Here is a 15,028-nt window from a genome sequence, read left to right on the forward strand (position 1 = left end):
CAAAATTAAGCTTTACTTAGCTACATTGTCATGAAAATGCAAAATATCCGCAATGAAAAGAACATCTTAAAATAAACAAAGAATGAAACTATTTATTACAAACCCATAGTAATGAAACTGACATCAGCACCAACAAATGTCAGAAGACTTTGTAATCATATCTTCAAAGTTCAGAGGGAAAACAATTGTCAAACTAGAATTTTCACCAAGCTAAACTATTATTTCAAATTAAGGGCAAGATGAAGAGTAATAACAGCAAAAACGATCGAAGCTTTTAAGGCACCAACACAAAAGATACTGTCAATTCCAGCTGTCATTATGCTCAGAAGACTGTGTGAGCTACCTGGCATTCTCTCAGTAGAAGAATAGAGTATGAGAAACTAGAGATCTTGTTGACCCTATTAAGTGGGGAATCCCAGGCAAATACCACTGAGGATTTTATCCAGACAGTCAAGAACAAGCAGGCCTTGAAGAGCAAGCATCATCTTAGCTTTGGTGCTCTTCATCCATCTGGAATTTCTTTATTAGTTTGAGAACTACGAAGATACACAAACTTGGTATGCAGAAGGCCCAGCTTAAACCTACACTGTACTTACCCTGAAGTACAAACACATATGAACATCCTAGTCAAGTCTTTTTGTATGCAAAGAGAAGGAAACCCACTCCATGATTCTGGCTCTCCTTAATGTCTGCTTACTCATCAACTAAAAACCGTTTTTCTTCCCAGACCCAATTCTGCATAAATTTTTAGTTAAGTGTCTACTACCATCTAAGTAAAGTCCATGTTTCTCTTAGTTTAAATTCTTTTCAAGAGAGAAAATCTGGTTGACCGTTAGCCAATAAAAAGTCGTCACCCTCCCTGAGGGGTCCACCTCTGATCCTGTCAGTTTTGTCCCTGTGTAGCAGGAACTATTGGCTTGCTTGTTCTACATCTATTCTACTACCATCACTTTTTCTTGCTAAAGAAATATATCTATCCCTCCCTTCTGTGGTTCCATCCCCAGCTCAAGGGATATATTCTGTTGGCATAAATCAATCATAGTGACTCAATCTCCTTCTTAGTGATCGTTTTAGGAACATATGACCCAGTTTTGACTAGTGATTCATTAAAAAAAAGTCTGTTGAAGGATTCTAAGAAAGATGTCTTCACTCTTAATGAAAATACAGCAAAATAGACAGCCCTATTCTCCCAAATACACATATACACTTCTCCTCCTCCACCTTCTCCTCCTCCACCTTCTCCTCCTCCTCCTCCTTCCTCCTCCTCCTCCTTCCTCCTTCCTCCTTCCTTCCTTCCTTCCTCCTTCCTCCTCCTTCCACCTTCTCCTTCCTTCCTTGCCCTTCTTCTTTCTTCTTCTTCTATCTAAGCACTATAATAAGATGTGATGATTGGAATACTAAAGCTGGATTGCTACCAGCCTGAAGATGAAGCCAACACATGGAGGAGGCTAGAACAAGAAAAGTCTAGAAAAGCAGAGCCAGAGTTCTAATTTATGCTCCTCACCTGCAGACATCCCATCTCTGAACTTTTTGTAATATATGATAATTAACTTCTTTATTGCTTAACCAAATTTCGATTGAGATTTACTATTACTTAAAGCCAATGCATCCTAATCAAAATAAACATGGAAACCTAGGCCAAGCTTTCATCAGAGACTGTAGGTGAATACAATTCTCACAGAAATATCCACTGTGCCACATGGGTTTGGTGAACTTGTGGGGTATGAGGACTGAAGAATGTCCTAGGATATCTCATCTCAGGGGAAGAAAAGTGATAAAGAACAAGTTTACTTCAAGGATAACTCTGGATGCAGTGTGATAATTATCATATTGATTGTCCTCTAATCTAGTGTGCTTAGACTTGTATCTGAGTTCTAGAGCAAGTGCATTGTTAAAAATGTAAAAAATATTAACAACTACTTAACTGAAATCTCCATGGCATACTGAGAGGTGCTAGCAGCTTTGGCATCATGGCCTGTATCAGGAGACTAGACTGAAGCTTCCTGGGAGGGAGGAGGGGTCTTTAAATCTTGGGAACTAAATGGGCATGAAGGTCCCTGTTTGGAGTCAAGGGACAGCAAGTGGTTAGATTTGAAATGCCAACTCAGACTGATTCCATCAGGCTGTGATTGGAAGAACTTGGGCATGAGGGAATGTCACCATCAATAAATAATGTCTGTCATGGAACTGGCTGGGGAATGGCAGTACCCATGCCACACACTTGCCCTCTTGAATCCCTTCCAAGCTGGATCTCAGCGAACCACTCCGCACAATACAGTGAGGATGTGCTCCCTTCAACACCTCGTTATACATTTAAAAATCTTATATTTTATTTTTTATTTACTCTTAAGCAAGGATACGCTTACAAAAAAGACTGTCTCCAACCAGTCCCATCATTGTTAAACAATCCAGCAAACCCAAGAGCCGTTCTTATCACATTTATTGTCCTTTATGCTTCAGAGTACTTGACAACCCTCAACTATTGCTATTTCTTGAAGAACAACAGCACTCCAACAATGAATTTCACTTCAGAATTTTAGTACTTTTGTTGTTTTTAGTATTATTCTTGTCTTCCTGTTTTGTCCAAAAGATTTTAACCATGCGTAGCTTTGACATGCTTCAAAACTTCTCTGGTTCTTTCAGGGAGCTTTTGGAGAGGGATCAACTTCACAATGTCCCTGTGAAACAAAGCTGTGAAGAATCCTTTAAATTTACTTCCACAAATATTTCTTGAGTACCTATTTTGTATGAGGTGCCATGACAGGTACAGAAATGAATAAAGAAGAAAGAGAAAGTCTCATTTGTTGAGATTCTGCTATGCTATGCAATGTGCCGATACCACACTGGGGACTTTGAAATGTTTCGGCTCATTTCATTCCCATAACAACCTCCCAAAACATCATTATCACAATTACAGCTAAGGAAACTGAGGTTTAGGAAGGTTACATGAGCTGCCCAGTCACTCATCTAGTGATTAGTGGAGCTACGATACAAATCAGGTCTGTCTGACTCAAAGCCCATGGTGTTTCAATAGAACCAAATGAGAGTATGGCTCATAGGAAAGTGGGAGGAGGGGTCCTGGAAATTTTGAAGTCAGTATTTCCTAGAGTTGTATGAAGGCGGGCCAGTTATTAACCTCTGTTAGCCTCAGCAGCACTGGCAATGTAAGCTAATACCTATCGGGCAAGGTTGTTGTGAGGATTGAATATGTGTAAAGCACCTAGCACAGAGTACATTGTCTATAAAGAATAGCTATTGTTATTCACAGCTGTGTAAATTACTATTTCCCAAGGGAGCAGGAGCCATTTTCCTTAATACCAAAGTCTCAGAACTTGCAATGGGTACAAATTATGAAATCTAGGACCTAGATTAACAAGATTTTGCTATATGGCTTTGAGATGGTTGTCTAATGAATCTCAGGAGAGTCTGCACAAAGAGAAAATTACAAATCAGAGGGAAGTTCGGAGACTTGCATTCCTTCTCCCAAGTCCTCATTCAGCAGAGCTACTGGCCAGGAATGACAAGAGGACTTGCCATTGTTGAGCTTGCTCATGAATATGCATGAAAAGTGATAACATAACCACCCAGTCTGGCCCCCCGGAATAACCACCGCATCTACAGTAAGAGGAAGGCCATTATCTATACCGCCTGGAATCCCATTGCAAATCTTTACAGAAAGACACAAACTCACATTGGATCAGGCTTCGGTTGGCTCCCCTGGGAGTGCTGACTTTGTTAATGCCACGACAAATGTGTCCCTGCATGAGGGAATTGACAAGACACCCGTCTCTGCATTGAAACCTGATTAAAAGCAAGTCCAGCCCCTTCTATTCTCTCAGGAGTCTTAACAGTTTCTAAGCTGTTTAGTCCTTTGTGATTTGGTAATTTCTCTGGTAAGAAGACTCCATCCTTGTTTCTTCTACTGATAATCCATCCACAGTGCAGCATGAATGCTCAAAGAACTTGCTGCCTCCCCAGTCGAGAGAAGGGTCCTTGCCTAAGTGGAAGGACTTGAATAGGAATTGGAAACACATTCCCATGACACCCAAACCTCCCTATCTCATATAAAAATTTTTCCTATCTCCTGTCACTGAGACTGCAAATTCTCAGTCTTCCCAAACTTTTCCATGAAAGAACTCCTTAAAAAGAAGGAAATAGTGGGGATGGTTACATAACATATACCAAAAACAACTGAATTATATATATACATTAAAGTGGTAAACTTTGCATTATATAATTTTTTTAAACAGGGGAATCTCAGTCTTGGGAAACTTGTCTTTGGGAGGTCTGGAAAGTCAGACTCAGTGGGCAGCTCTAGGTAGGGAGTCCTGTGCTTGTTGCATTCTGCTGTGTAACATATCTGTATTTGTTGTAATTTTTAAAGAGCCATTTACAAGTTAAAATGCTTAACTTTATCTTTTCATATTCAAATAAAATTAAAACCCCCAAAACATGTACCTTAGTTTCCTGGGGGTTTGGAGAACCTGTGGTAGCACCACTGACCTGTAGGTTTCAGAAGCATGAGAGGAAAGCCAGGCTTACCAGGGTGTAGATCCCAGGATGTGATCCAGGATTTGGATCCCAGGGTGTGATCCCAAGGTATGGATTCCAGGCTGTGATACCAAGGTATGGATCCTGGTGTGATACCAGGTATGGATCCCAGGGTGTGATACCAAGGTATGGATCCCAGGGTGTGATCCCAGGGTATGGATCCCAGGTGTGGATCCCAAGGTGTGTCTCAGGGTATGTATGCCAGGTGTGGATCCCAGGGTCTGGGTTCAAAGGTGTGATCCCAAGGTGTGAATCTTTGTTGTGGGATCCTGGTCTGGTAAGGTCACTAAGATCTTTTTTCTCCACTATTAAATCAGGAATCCAGCACCTACTATAACATGAAACACATCCAACAAAAAATATGCTTTACGCCACAGGAATAATAGGCAAAAAATAAAAAATCACAACCACAACAGCCTCAAAACATCACATGTACAGACATTTACACTCACTAGAGGGTAGTTCTAGAGTTGAAAGAACTTATCGAAGGCAGGAGACCTCTCTCAGGTAAGCAAAGAACAAATATTTTATGGAAGATTTCCAAGTAGAGCGAGAATGAAAAGCTCCACCCAGTAATGGAGACCTATGGAGGGCAAGATTAGGACAGACTTCTACAAATGGAAGAAACATCCTTTTTTCATTAATTGGTTCAGACTATATGGTCAAGAACAAAATGAATGTTTGTCTTCAGGACAATACTTACTTTAATAGATCAACTGGTAAAGAAGTGATTATATCAAATAGGAGACTTCAGTTGGAAGATCCATGTCCATCCTCACCCATCAAACCAGAGCTCACTTCAGTCTCACTTCCCTTCCTGAGCTCAGTGTGCAGAGGCCTAGGACTTACCTCTATAAGTGCAAATGTAGATGTGGTCATCTTAATGAGGAGATGAGCAGGTGCAGTATATGGTTTAGTCCCGGGCAGGCAAGGGCCCCAGGCTTCATAGGGCTCTGCTCTTTTACACGCCTCCCTTGGAATTTTCTAAATTTTCCTCAAAACCTGGAACTGACTGGGGCCAGCAATGCCATCTGAGAGAGATCCTCAAGCTGAGACCAGGATACAGAGAACTCAGTCTTTGTTCTCAGTGCTCCCTGACTTCTACCCTGAATATAAGGTTGACCAGATGTCCAAAGGAGTCTGAGACTTGTGCCTATGTGCTTCCAATTCCAGGACAGCAACCAGGCAAGCGCATCACTCTTATTAGTTGGTACGGTATTTCTCTGTGGTATCAGGAAAGACCCAGCCCCTATTTGGGGGTGACACCCACATTCTCACAGGATAATTTGGGGGCTCCGAACTACCAAAAGTCCATTGCCAAGTGTGCGGGTTCATTCGTCAACTCTCATTCTTCCATGTTCTATCCTCAGTGCTGCCTCAGGTCTACAACATTGGATAGTAGCAGGTGTCACTTATCCTGTGTGCTCCCCAGCTGCTGGCACCCAGGGCAACCTCCTAAGCCCTCACAGACTTCAGACCATGTGGCCAGCAGTTCTCTAGGGGTGGTCTCACCTATATCCTCAGAAGGCTTTCAAGACTCTTGCTCTGCCACACAAATGGGCCCTTTCAATTGATATCCTCCCTTGTATCCAATCATTGTGGTGATTCATGCTCCCCTGGGTCAATTGTAAGCCATGATGGAGAACGTACAGACATGCCTGGCACAATGGACATGCCTACTCTTTTCACTCTACCCACAGGCCCCTTGCCTATCCTCCCTGCAGACAGGGTATGGTCAATATTAAAAGAGATCACATTCTAAGAATGTTTTATAAATTCAAGAGAAGACATGGTCAGAAGATGTGCCATTCTATATTTATGTTATAAAATTTCAAATGATAACAAGACCAGAATATTATCATTCTCAATTTCCTATACACTGTGGATGGTATTTGTGTTAATGTTCATCAACAAGGAATCATTCCAACATTTGAGAGAGTCATTGGAAGTCAGTATTCCCAGGTGACATTACGCACATGTAGAATCGTAAGTAATGGTGTAATCAGCATTAAATAATGAGTATCAGAGAATTATAGAGACAAGTAAATCTATATGTTTCAGTACAAACAGCCACAGCATTGGGAGTAATAACAGAGTTGCTACTTTTTCCTCATGGTGAGGGATATAAAATTAACCAGAATAGGTGCATTTGACAATATAGAACACAAAGAGATGGTTCCTGGGCCTAAACAGAACGAGATGATGCAAGACACTACAAAGAGTCTTCACATACACTGATTGGACAATAAACAAATCCATAAGCACCTCTTCTCCACTCATTTTTCTACATTGCCATTAATAAATCGTCACATTACTCATGAGCTCATGAATTCTGCAATTCCTTATTTTAATCAAATTGTTTATGTAGACAGCCCCATGAAAAATACTTACCCACCACCCTGCACACCCTAGAGGTTCCTTAGGCAGAGGAATAGGGTTTGTGGGAAAGAGTTGGGCAGAAGCGTGCTTGGGAAAGTGCATTCAAACCAGAGGACAGGAGAATTTGGTTATGAGTGGAGGCTTTTGTCCCGTTCAAATAATTTTCATTAGCTTCTGAAAGACCTCCCCAAATATAATAAAAATAAACTGTGAAAAAGAAAAATGAGCAGACTAAAGGTTTGAAAACTTTAGACTAATATCAAGAAGAAGTCTAACAAGGTAGTTAAGAACAGTAGCTGTTAAAGCCTATTATCCTGGGTTCAAATCCTGCCACTCTCACTTGTAGTCTTGTGACCTTGAACCTCTCTCAGCCTCAGTACTCTACTCTTTAAATTGGGGAATAACTGCTCAATCAGTGTAAGCTGTTATTATTTGTTTGTGGAGGGAACTGGCCAACCATATGCAGAAAAAAAATTCTACATCCGCTTCTAGAAATTCCAGTTAATTACCTCATTTATATTTAGTACTCTTCAATTTTTTACAAAGTTTTTTAAAAGATATGATTCCTCCGATTGAAAATCACACAATATCCCAGTAAGAATAGACAAAAATAAATCAATCACATTTAGAAACACTGTGGTGAAATTGTAGAATTGCAGAGATAAAGAACATCTTAAACTTAAATCAAGAAAAGAGACAGATTGACCACAAAGCAAGAGAATTTGGGGTGATACAGACTTTTCCAGAACACTTTGGAATCATATCTTTAATGTAAAGATGGAAAGCAATTAACATCCTAGTATTCTACACCTAAATATTCTATCATTTAAGAATGAAAGTAAAATCATTTTATTTTCTATTTCAATTTACTCTAAGGGCATACAATTCAAGTAAAAGCATAGAGTATGCCTAAGCTCATGCAACTTCAAAACAAGTCCTCTGGTGCCTTATCTCCCATACAGATTGTCACCCCCGATCCCCTTCTATATGGAAATTGACAACCACCTATGTGACTAAAGACTGTATTGAGAATGCCTGAATCCATACTCTAGAATGAGAAAAGTACATAAGTTTATGGGATATTAAACCTAAGTATATTTGCCACCTAGCCTGCAGCAACTAATAAATAAAAATCAATTATATATAGCCACATTCCAAATATTGACCTTCCAAGCCCCTATACCTTGTACTAATAGGAAGTCTCATTATTTGCCGCAGTACCCTCCCCAAACTTTTCAGATCTCTCAAAATTTACATGTGAAACCCAAATGTATATAGATCTACTCATCTGTGGGTCCTAGGTAAGGTAATGTTTCTCTCCAGAGGACCCAGAGTGCCCACCTATGTACAGAACCTCTTCCTGAACTCACCCTCAGCTCTCGCCCCAACCCTGTGACCTGCAACCCTCCTGCCCATCTCCTGTATATACTTCCTCCCCTTCTCTCTGCAGTTCAGACTACCATTTTCTGGCTTCTTTGAGGCCACCCTCAAACTACTGTCCACCCCACTGCAGATCTGCCTCTGACTTCAATTGCTCCTTTTTCTCCCCAGAATGGAATTGCCTTCCCTTCTGAGATTCGGTTCTCTCACAGAGCTGTGTGGGCCCCTAGTGATACAACTGTGAACCCCATAATCCCTAAAGGGCTTTTTCAAAAGCCATTTTGTTTCTGCTATACATTAACCACAAAAGAACTAATTCTAAAGCAAAAAATAAAATAAAATAAGACAATTATGTGAAAAATGGCTCAGAACCATGAAATAGATGCTGATTATAAATACAGGCTTTAGGCATTATGAAATGAGGCAGCTCTAAATTTTCAAAGAACAAAGAGAAAGCAAGAGGATTTTTTAAATATCAAAAGGACTTTCAGGTTATAATTAGTAAATTGACTAACCTTTTTAAAGGTAAAAGCAAATTTCTAAAGCCTAAGGCATTCATGGGATTCTATAATACTGTAAGTCTAAGAGACAGTCTCTGCCAACCTCCTCACTTCACAGGTGAGAAAACAGAAGTTTACATGACTTTCCCAAGGTCACAAAACAGATTTATGGCTGTCAGGATTCGGATCAAAGTTCCTGACTCCCTTCTTCAGGTCCTACCCACTCACTCTATATGAGAAGCTGCTTTCACAAATGAGCGACAATCACTAGAATTACATGGATAAATACATAATGGTGGTGGTTGTGGAGGTGGTGATGATGCTGGTGGTGACGGTGGTAGCGGTGATGGTAGTGGTGGTGATGGTGGTGGTGGTGATGGTGGAGGTAGAGATGGTGGTGGTGGAGGTGGTAGAGGTGGAGGTAGAAGTAATGGTGGTGGTGATGGTGGTATATATGTTGGAAAGTTAAGGAGTAGGGGACAGTTCAAGGGCAACTCAAGGGCACATCAGATAAAGCTGAGATTCGGCTATGACTGGGTATATCTAAGGAATTGGTAGAATTTGGAACAGAATACAGCAGGTATAGACAAATCAATTATAGGTATCCATAAACAAAATGAGAGAAAATAGTACCACTGAAGAAGCAACAAGGTCATAAGAATTTTTCAGTGTAGAATTGCCATACATGTTGGATATTTCTAGGATGGGGAAAACCTAATAGTGAGGCTCCTTGAGAGCACAGGTTGTGGAAACCAAATGATATTTGTTGAATGTCTTTTCCATGCAAGGCTCTCAGCGAGGCCTTGGCAGCACGAAGGTAAGCAGGAAAACAATACAAGTTTCTGTTCTATAACCCATCTTTAAAGGGTTTTGTTTTTTTGTTTTTTGTAATCATAAGGGAGTTGCCCGGCTGCATAGACAATTTGCCAATTCCTGCCCATCTGTCTTGGAGTGGTGGTGCCGGCTGGAAGATTCTAGTTACCTCTTACAAAGAAGTCCACGTCATTAAAAAGTCCTTGTGTAGCCATCCACTTTGTGGCCCACAGTGCCACTGTGTGGTAGGCACCAGCTGATCCTGCACAAAATAAAACTGAAGCAGTAGCAACCTTTAAGCTAACTTACCAGTTCTGGTCCAGGAAATCAAAGCACTTTCTCTGTGTTGCTATTGTGCTGAACCAATGCAAAGAAAAGGCTGTTGAGTCTTTGGGTTCAAGGGACCCTTAGTAATCAGCTATGAGGCCCAAGTTCTCACCTATCTCCTCTATAAGATCTCTGACTGTGGTCAGAATCACAGAATCAGTGAGCAGTGGGCAGTTCCCTACTCCTTCAGACCACCCATTTGATCCATCCCATTGATGGGCTCTTTTGAGTATGAAATGCAGCTTCATTTTCCACAAGAAGCTAACAATGACCAGCTATTGGCAGTGGAGGAACAATCCAGATTATTATATCATCCTGGATCAGGTCCTTCCATTCACCACCCCCTGACCTTTATTTTGAGTCCTTTCTAGCCTTTGGGAATTTTTTTTTTTCCTGGCTCCTTGCTTAGGTTAGTTCTTCTCTTTTATGTTGTCATTAGGGGACATGCCTATGAAGACACTCCTGGCACAATAACTGACTTGGAATTGACCCAGTTCACCTTTTCAGATGGCAAATGTCTGCTCTCTGCAGACACAACTGATACAAGGGTCGGCAACACCTCCTCCCTACAGAACTTAGCAAATGTTAGTGCCTGGCAGCTCCGATTCTATTATTCTAAATGTTGAGCCTACACCACACCTCCACAGGCATGAAAATATGTAGAGCAGGCCATGCAGGTGCCGGACGAGTCCTTCGACATCCTTTCCTCCTAAGTCTAGAGAAGACTTGATGAGTCTTTGTATTTTCCCTCAGACACTGGCAGGGAGACACAGGGAAGAGAAGAAAATACAGAATCGCATTCGAGGTTCTGTTGACTTAAGAGGTTGCTTTACTTAGATTTCTTATCAACTTAGAGTTAGAGTATAGTATATAAATCATCTTATTTAAATAGGCATTTCACTTTAGATTTTTCCAAAGTCCAAATGGTCTTAATCTTTATTTCAGCTACACACCACTACCAGGTTCCAGCCACAAGACCAAAGCATCTTCTCCCCACTAAACTGGGAATTCAGATTTGTAGGTGGTAAAAAACTTTTGGGGGGTTCTAACTATAAACCTAAACTTAAAATCAATGTCACCCCTATTTCTATAAGGTAAGTTCATTATTTAGTTACCTCAGAAGATACAGCTAATTAAATTTCTTCTTTTCATATTGAATCATGCAATCGTGAAATGTAAGAGCAGGTATGGTCCATAGACACAAACCAGTGCAGTGGTTCCCAAGTGCCAGGCTGTGAACCAGAGTCGGTTCATATCAAGTTTTCATTTGTCCAAGGTGAGGTGAGGAAAATGAAGTGGGAGGTCATTATGAGGGGCCAATTGTCTCTTCCTGGAAAACTCTGTCCTTTAAGATTAGCTCAGTCTTATTCTGCTGGTATTAAAGTGTCTTTTATAAAATAATAGTGCTAGTAGGTGGACTGTTGTAATAATTTCTTTTACGTTCTTACTTGGCAAAATAAAAGTTAATAACCTCAGATCACCTGTTAAACATTTTTAGCAGAGCCTACAGTGCACTGCCGCCCTACATTACCAGGAATTTACACTCCTACCTTACAAAGAGCCAGCCAGATGAGAATCCAGAACAAGACTTGAAGAATGGGACATTCCACTTAGAAGTTTTCAAAAGACACCCCAATTAAGGTCCAAAATAGAGCTTTGCCAAGAACCAGCCTCAAATAAGTTCTAATTAGGATTCCATGAAGACACATGTCAGAGCCATCCATATTTATTTGTTTATCCATACATGAGGATTAGGATGCCTTCATAAGGCTACGATATAATTTCAACTATAAAAAAATAGCCCATATAGAAATTCTGAAAGAAAAAAATAATCAGGGCATTTGTGTCTTGCAAGATGATAAAATTTCAATGATTAAAAACACTACAATACTAGTGCCAGAACAGTCACATTAATGGAATTAATAGAATGTCCAGAAATGAACTCAAGCACATATCATAATTTACATTTGATAAAGGAATTATTTTTTTAAAGTGAAGAAAGAATGAATTGTCAAGTAAAGATGTTGAGAAAACTGGCTATTTGGAAAAAAAATAAAATAGATCCTTCAGTCACAGCTAACGCCCCCCAAAAAAGTCTAGATATATTAAGTATTCGTATTTTAAAACATTTAATAGAAATAAAAGAAAATGTAAATGAACATGTATTAATGTTGGAATGAAGAATACCTTCCTAATTCTGACACTAAAGGCAGAAATTATAAAGTAAAACATTGATTAGATATAAAAATTTAAAACCTTTCTATAGAAATGAATTCATAAAATTAAAAGACAAATGACCACTAAGAAGGAAAAATTAGTATATATGACAATGGATTAATATTTCTAATATGTGTAAATAATTCTTAAAAGCAACATGAAGCAAATTAAATAATGAAAATAAAACTTCTAAAAGTTAAAAGTGAAATGAAGAAGCAAATCAAATTATGTATTCATTTCACAGCATAACCACAGAGAGAAACTATTTGAAATGATTTTAAAACACAGTAATTTAACTGGGCATCCCTAGTGGAATATACCCTAAAGACAAAATGAACTCCAAAAAATAACAATAACAAATCTTAAACCGGTTTTCAATATTCATATTGTGGACAATAGCGTTGATATTTATTAGTATTCTGAGATTGCGATTGTGGTATTACGAGCTAGGACTTCTGCCGTGGAAGAAAGAAGAAATAGATAGATCAATGAAATAGAGTAAAATCCTGTAGTCCTGAATATGAATGAGAAATACTAATATGAAATCATATTTTCCTAACTGTATTTCCTATCTCTGTCCACTGAAAGAGATTAGAAATAATGACAAGACGAGCAGCAAAAAGCACCCCTGGCACTCAAATTGTGTCTATATCATTTTTTTCTAAAAGAAACAAGGATTCCCTCAAGAAACTACTGATTTTGGGTTTGAGGCAGGAAATGCACAGTATGAGCCTGGATCATCTTTCATATCAGGTAGCAAGGAAGCTATCAGACTGCTAAGGTCATTCAAAAGGACCCAGGAACCAACTTGAAGGGGTACCCATTGGTCAAAGATGGGACTATCTTAACATCAATAAGGATAACATCTACAATCAATTTCAAGAAATCAAATATATTTAAATATATGAGTTTATAAGGTACCTATGGATGTTAGTAGGAAACCAACTCATTATTTTGGAAAGGGAAAGACTCAATCCCTCAGCTTTCTCCCCCATATAAACTATACCTCCAGGCAACCAGACAGTTTGATATTGGGAATTTCTCCTCACAAAAGTTTTCCAGCTAGTAAATGCCAATGGCATGATAGAATACCAAAATTTTAGAAATTCCTAATCAGTAGGTAGGTTTAAGCAATCTTAAACATATCGACACCATGAAAAGAGGGAATCAGGCATCACTGCGCCTCCTGATTAAAGTGCACACTACCACTGATAGTGTCTTGTCAAAAAGAATCAAAAATCAAAAAAGCTGAACCTGATCAAGTATTTAGATCTAACTGCAAATTTACAGATAGTTCAGGGGAAGAGGAATATATTAAATACCACTTGGCAAAGTCCAATCTAGGGGGGATTCTAAAAGGCAAATAATCCAATTTCTTCAGCAACAAAAATATTAAGATTACGAGGGAGAAAAGGAAGGAGGGAGGGATGAAAGGAAGGAAAGAAGGAAAGAGAAAGGGGAAGAGGAAACTATAGGTTAAAAGAGACTTAAACATGTATAGGAAAGTAGAAGATATGAACACTGAATAGATATTAGATGATGGTTAGAAGATATTATTGATTTTTGTTTTAGTATGGTGGTGGTAGTATAATGGTTATTTTGAAAAGGAAGTATAGTTTAGATACATACGGAAATATTTGTAGATATAATAATATGATTATTCAGGAGGGTGTTGGCAAGAAGTTCACAGGAAATAAGAGTGACCATGTGTTGACAATTGTTAAAGCCGAGCAATGAGGACACAGAAGCCATTATACATTCCCTTTATTTTTATATATGCTTGAAATGTTCCATAACAAAGATAAAACAGCAACAAGGAAAAACTGATTACATCAACTGAAAAAAAATAAGGACTAAGAGTATAATAATTTGTAAGAGAAGAAATAGAAATAGTCGATGTGAATGTGCAAAAAGAATTATACATTAGAAGAAAACTAAATATAAATTTTTTCAAAGGCGAGGTTTCATTTTTTTACTTATCACATTGTCCAAACATTTAGAGATGAACGATACCCCCTGGTGGCAAGGGAATGCAAAAATGAGCACTGCCAACCCAGACTAAATTGGCTCAGGTATCCTGGAGAGCAACATGTAACAAAAGTCCCCAAAAGTACATGGTGAGGAGCCAGGGCTCCAGGGCCAGCCAGCCTAGGTCAGATCCCGGTGGAACCACTTACTGGTGACAGTACTCAAAGCAAGTTTTTTAACTGCTCTGTCTCAGTTCCTAGTTGTAAAGTGACTGTGACAGTGGCACCACTTCAAAGGGTCGTTATGAGGTTCAATCACTGGACAGCCATAAGAAACTTGGACCAGAGACTGGCATTTAGTGCTGGCTTTCATTATTATACTGGTTCAGTAACCTTGATTCTAAGGAAATCTTTACTAAGTGCACAAAGTTGTATATACACATTTATTTATCATGTCATGATTTATCAAAGGCCCAAAGTGAAAATGCCTGGTTAAATTTTTGTAATCTTTATTTTGTCATACTATGTGGCCATTAAATATAATTATGTTAATACATATGTATTGATATAAGGGCACTTATAATCTATTTTCAGGAAGGAAAATCAAGCTAAAGAATAAATATAGTTGAACTCTGGGAAGGAGATATATATATTTTTTAATTCGTACATGTATATACCCAGATATTAATGGTAATTGACTCTAGATTTAGGAGTTGCTCAAATTTATTTTTCTTTTTATCTGTGTTTTTTAATTGTTCTGTATCAGTCTTATTGTTTATATAATTTTAAAATAATTTAATATCTTACATATTGTGGTGGTTAATTTTATGTGTCAACTTCACTGGGCTAAGGGATGCCCAGACTTCTGGCAAAACATTATTTCTGGGTGGGTTT

The sequence above is a fragment of the Pteropus medius genome, unplaced genomic scaffold (assembly GCF_902729225.1).
Source record: "Pteropus medius unplaced genomic scaffold, Ma_sr-lr_union100, whole genome shotgun sequence".
Lineage (NCBI taxonomy): Eukaryota > Metazoa > Chordata > Mammalia > Chiroptera > Pteropodidae > Pteropus > Pteropus medius.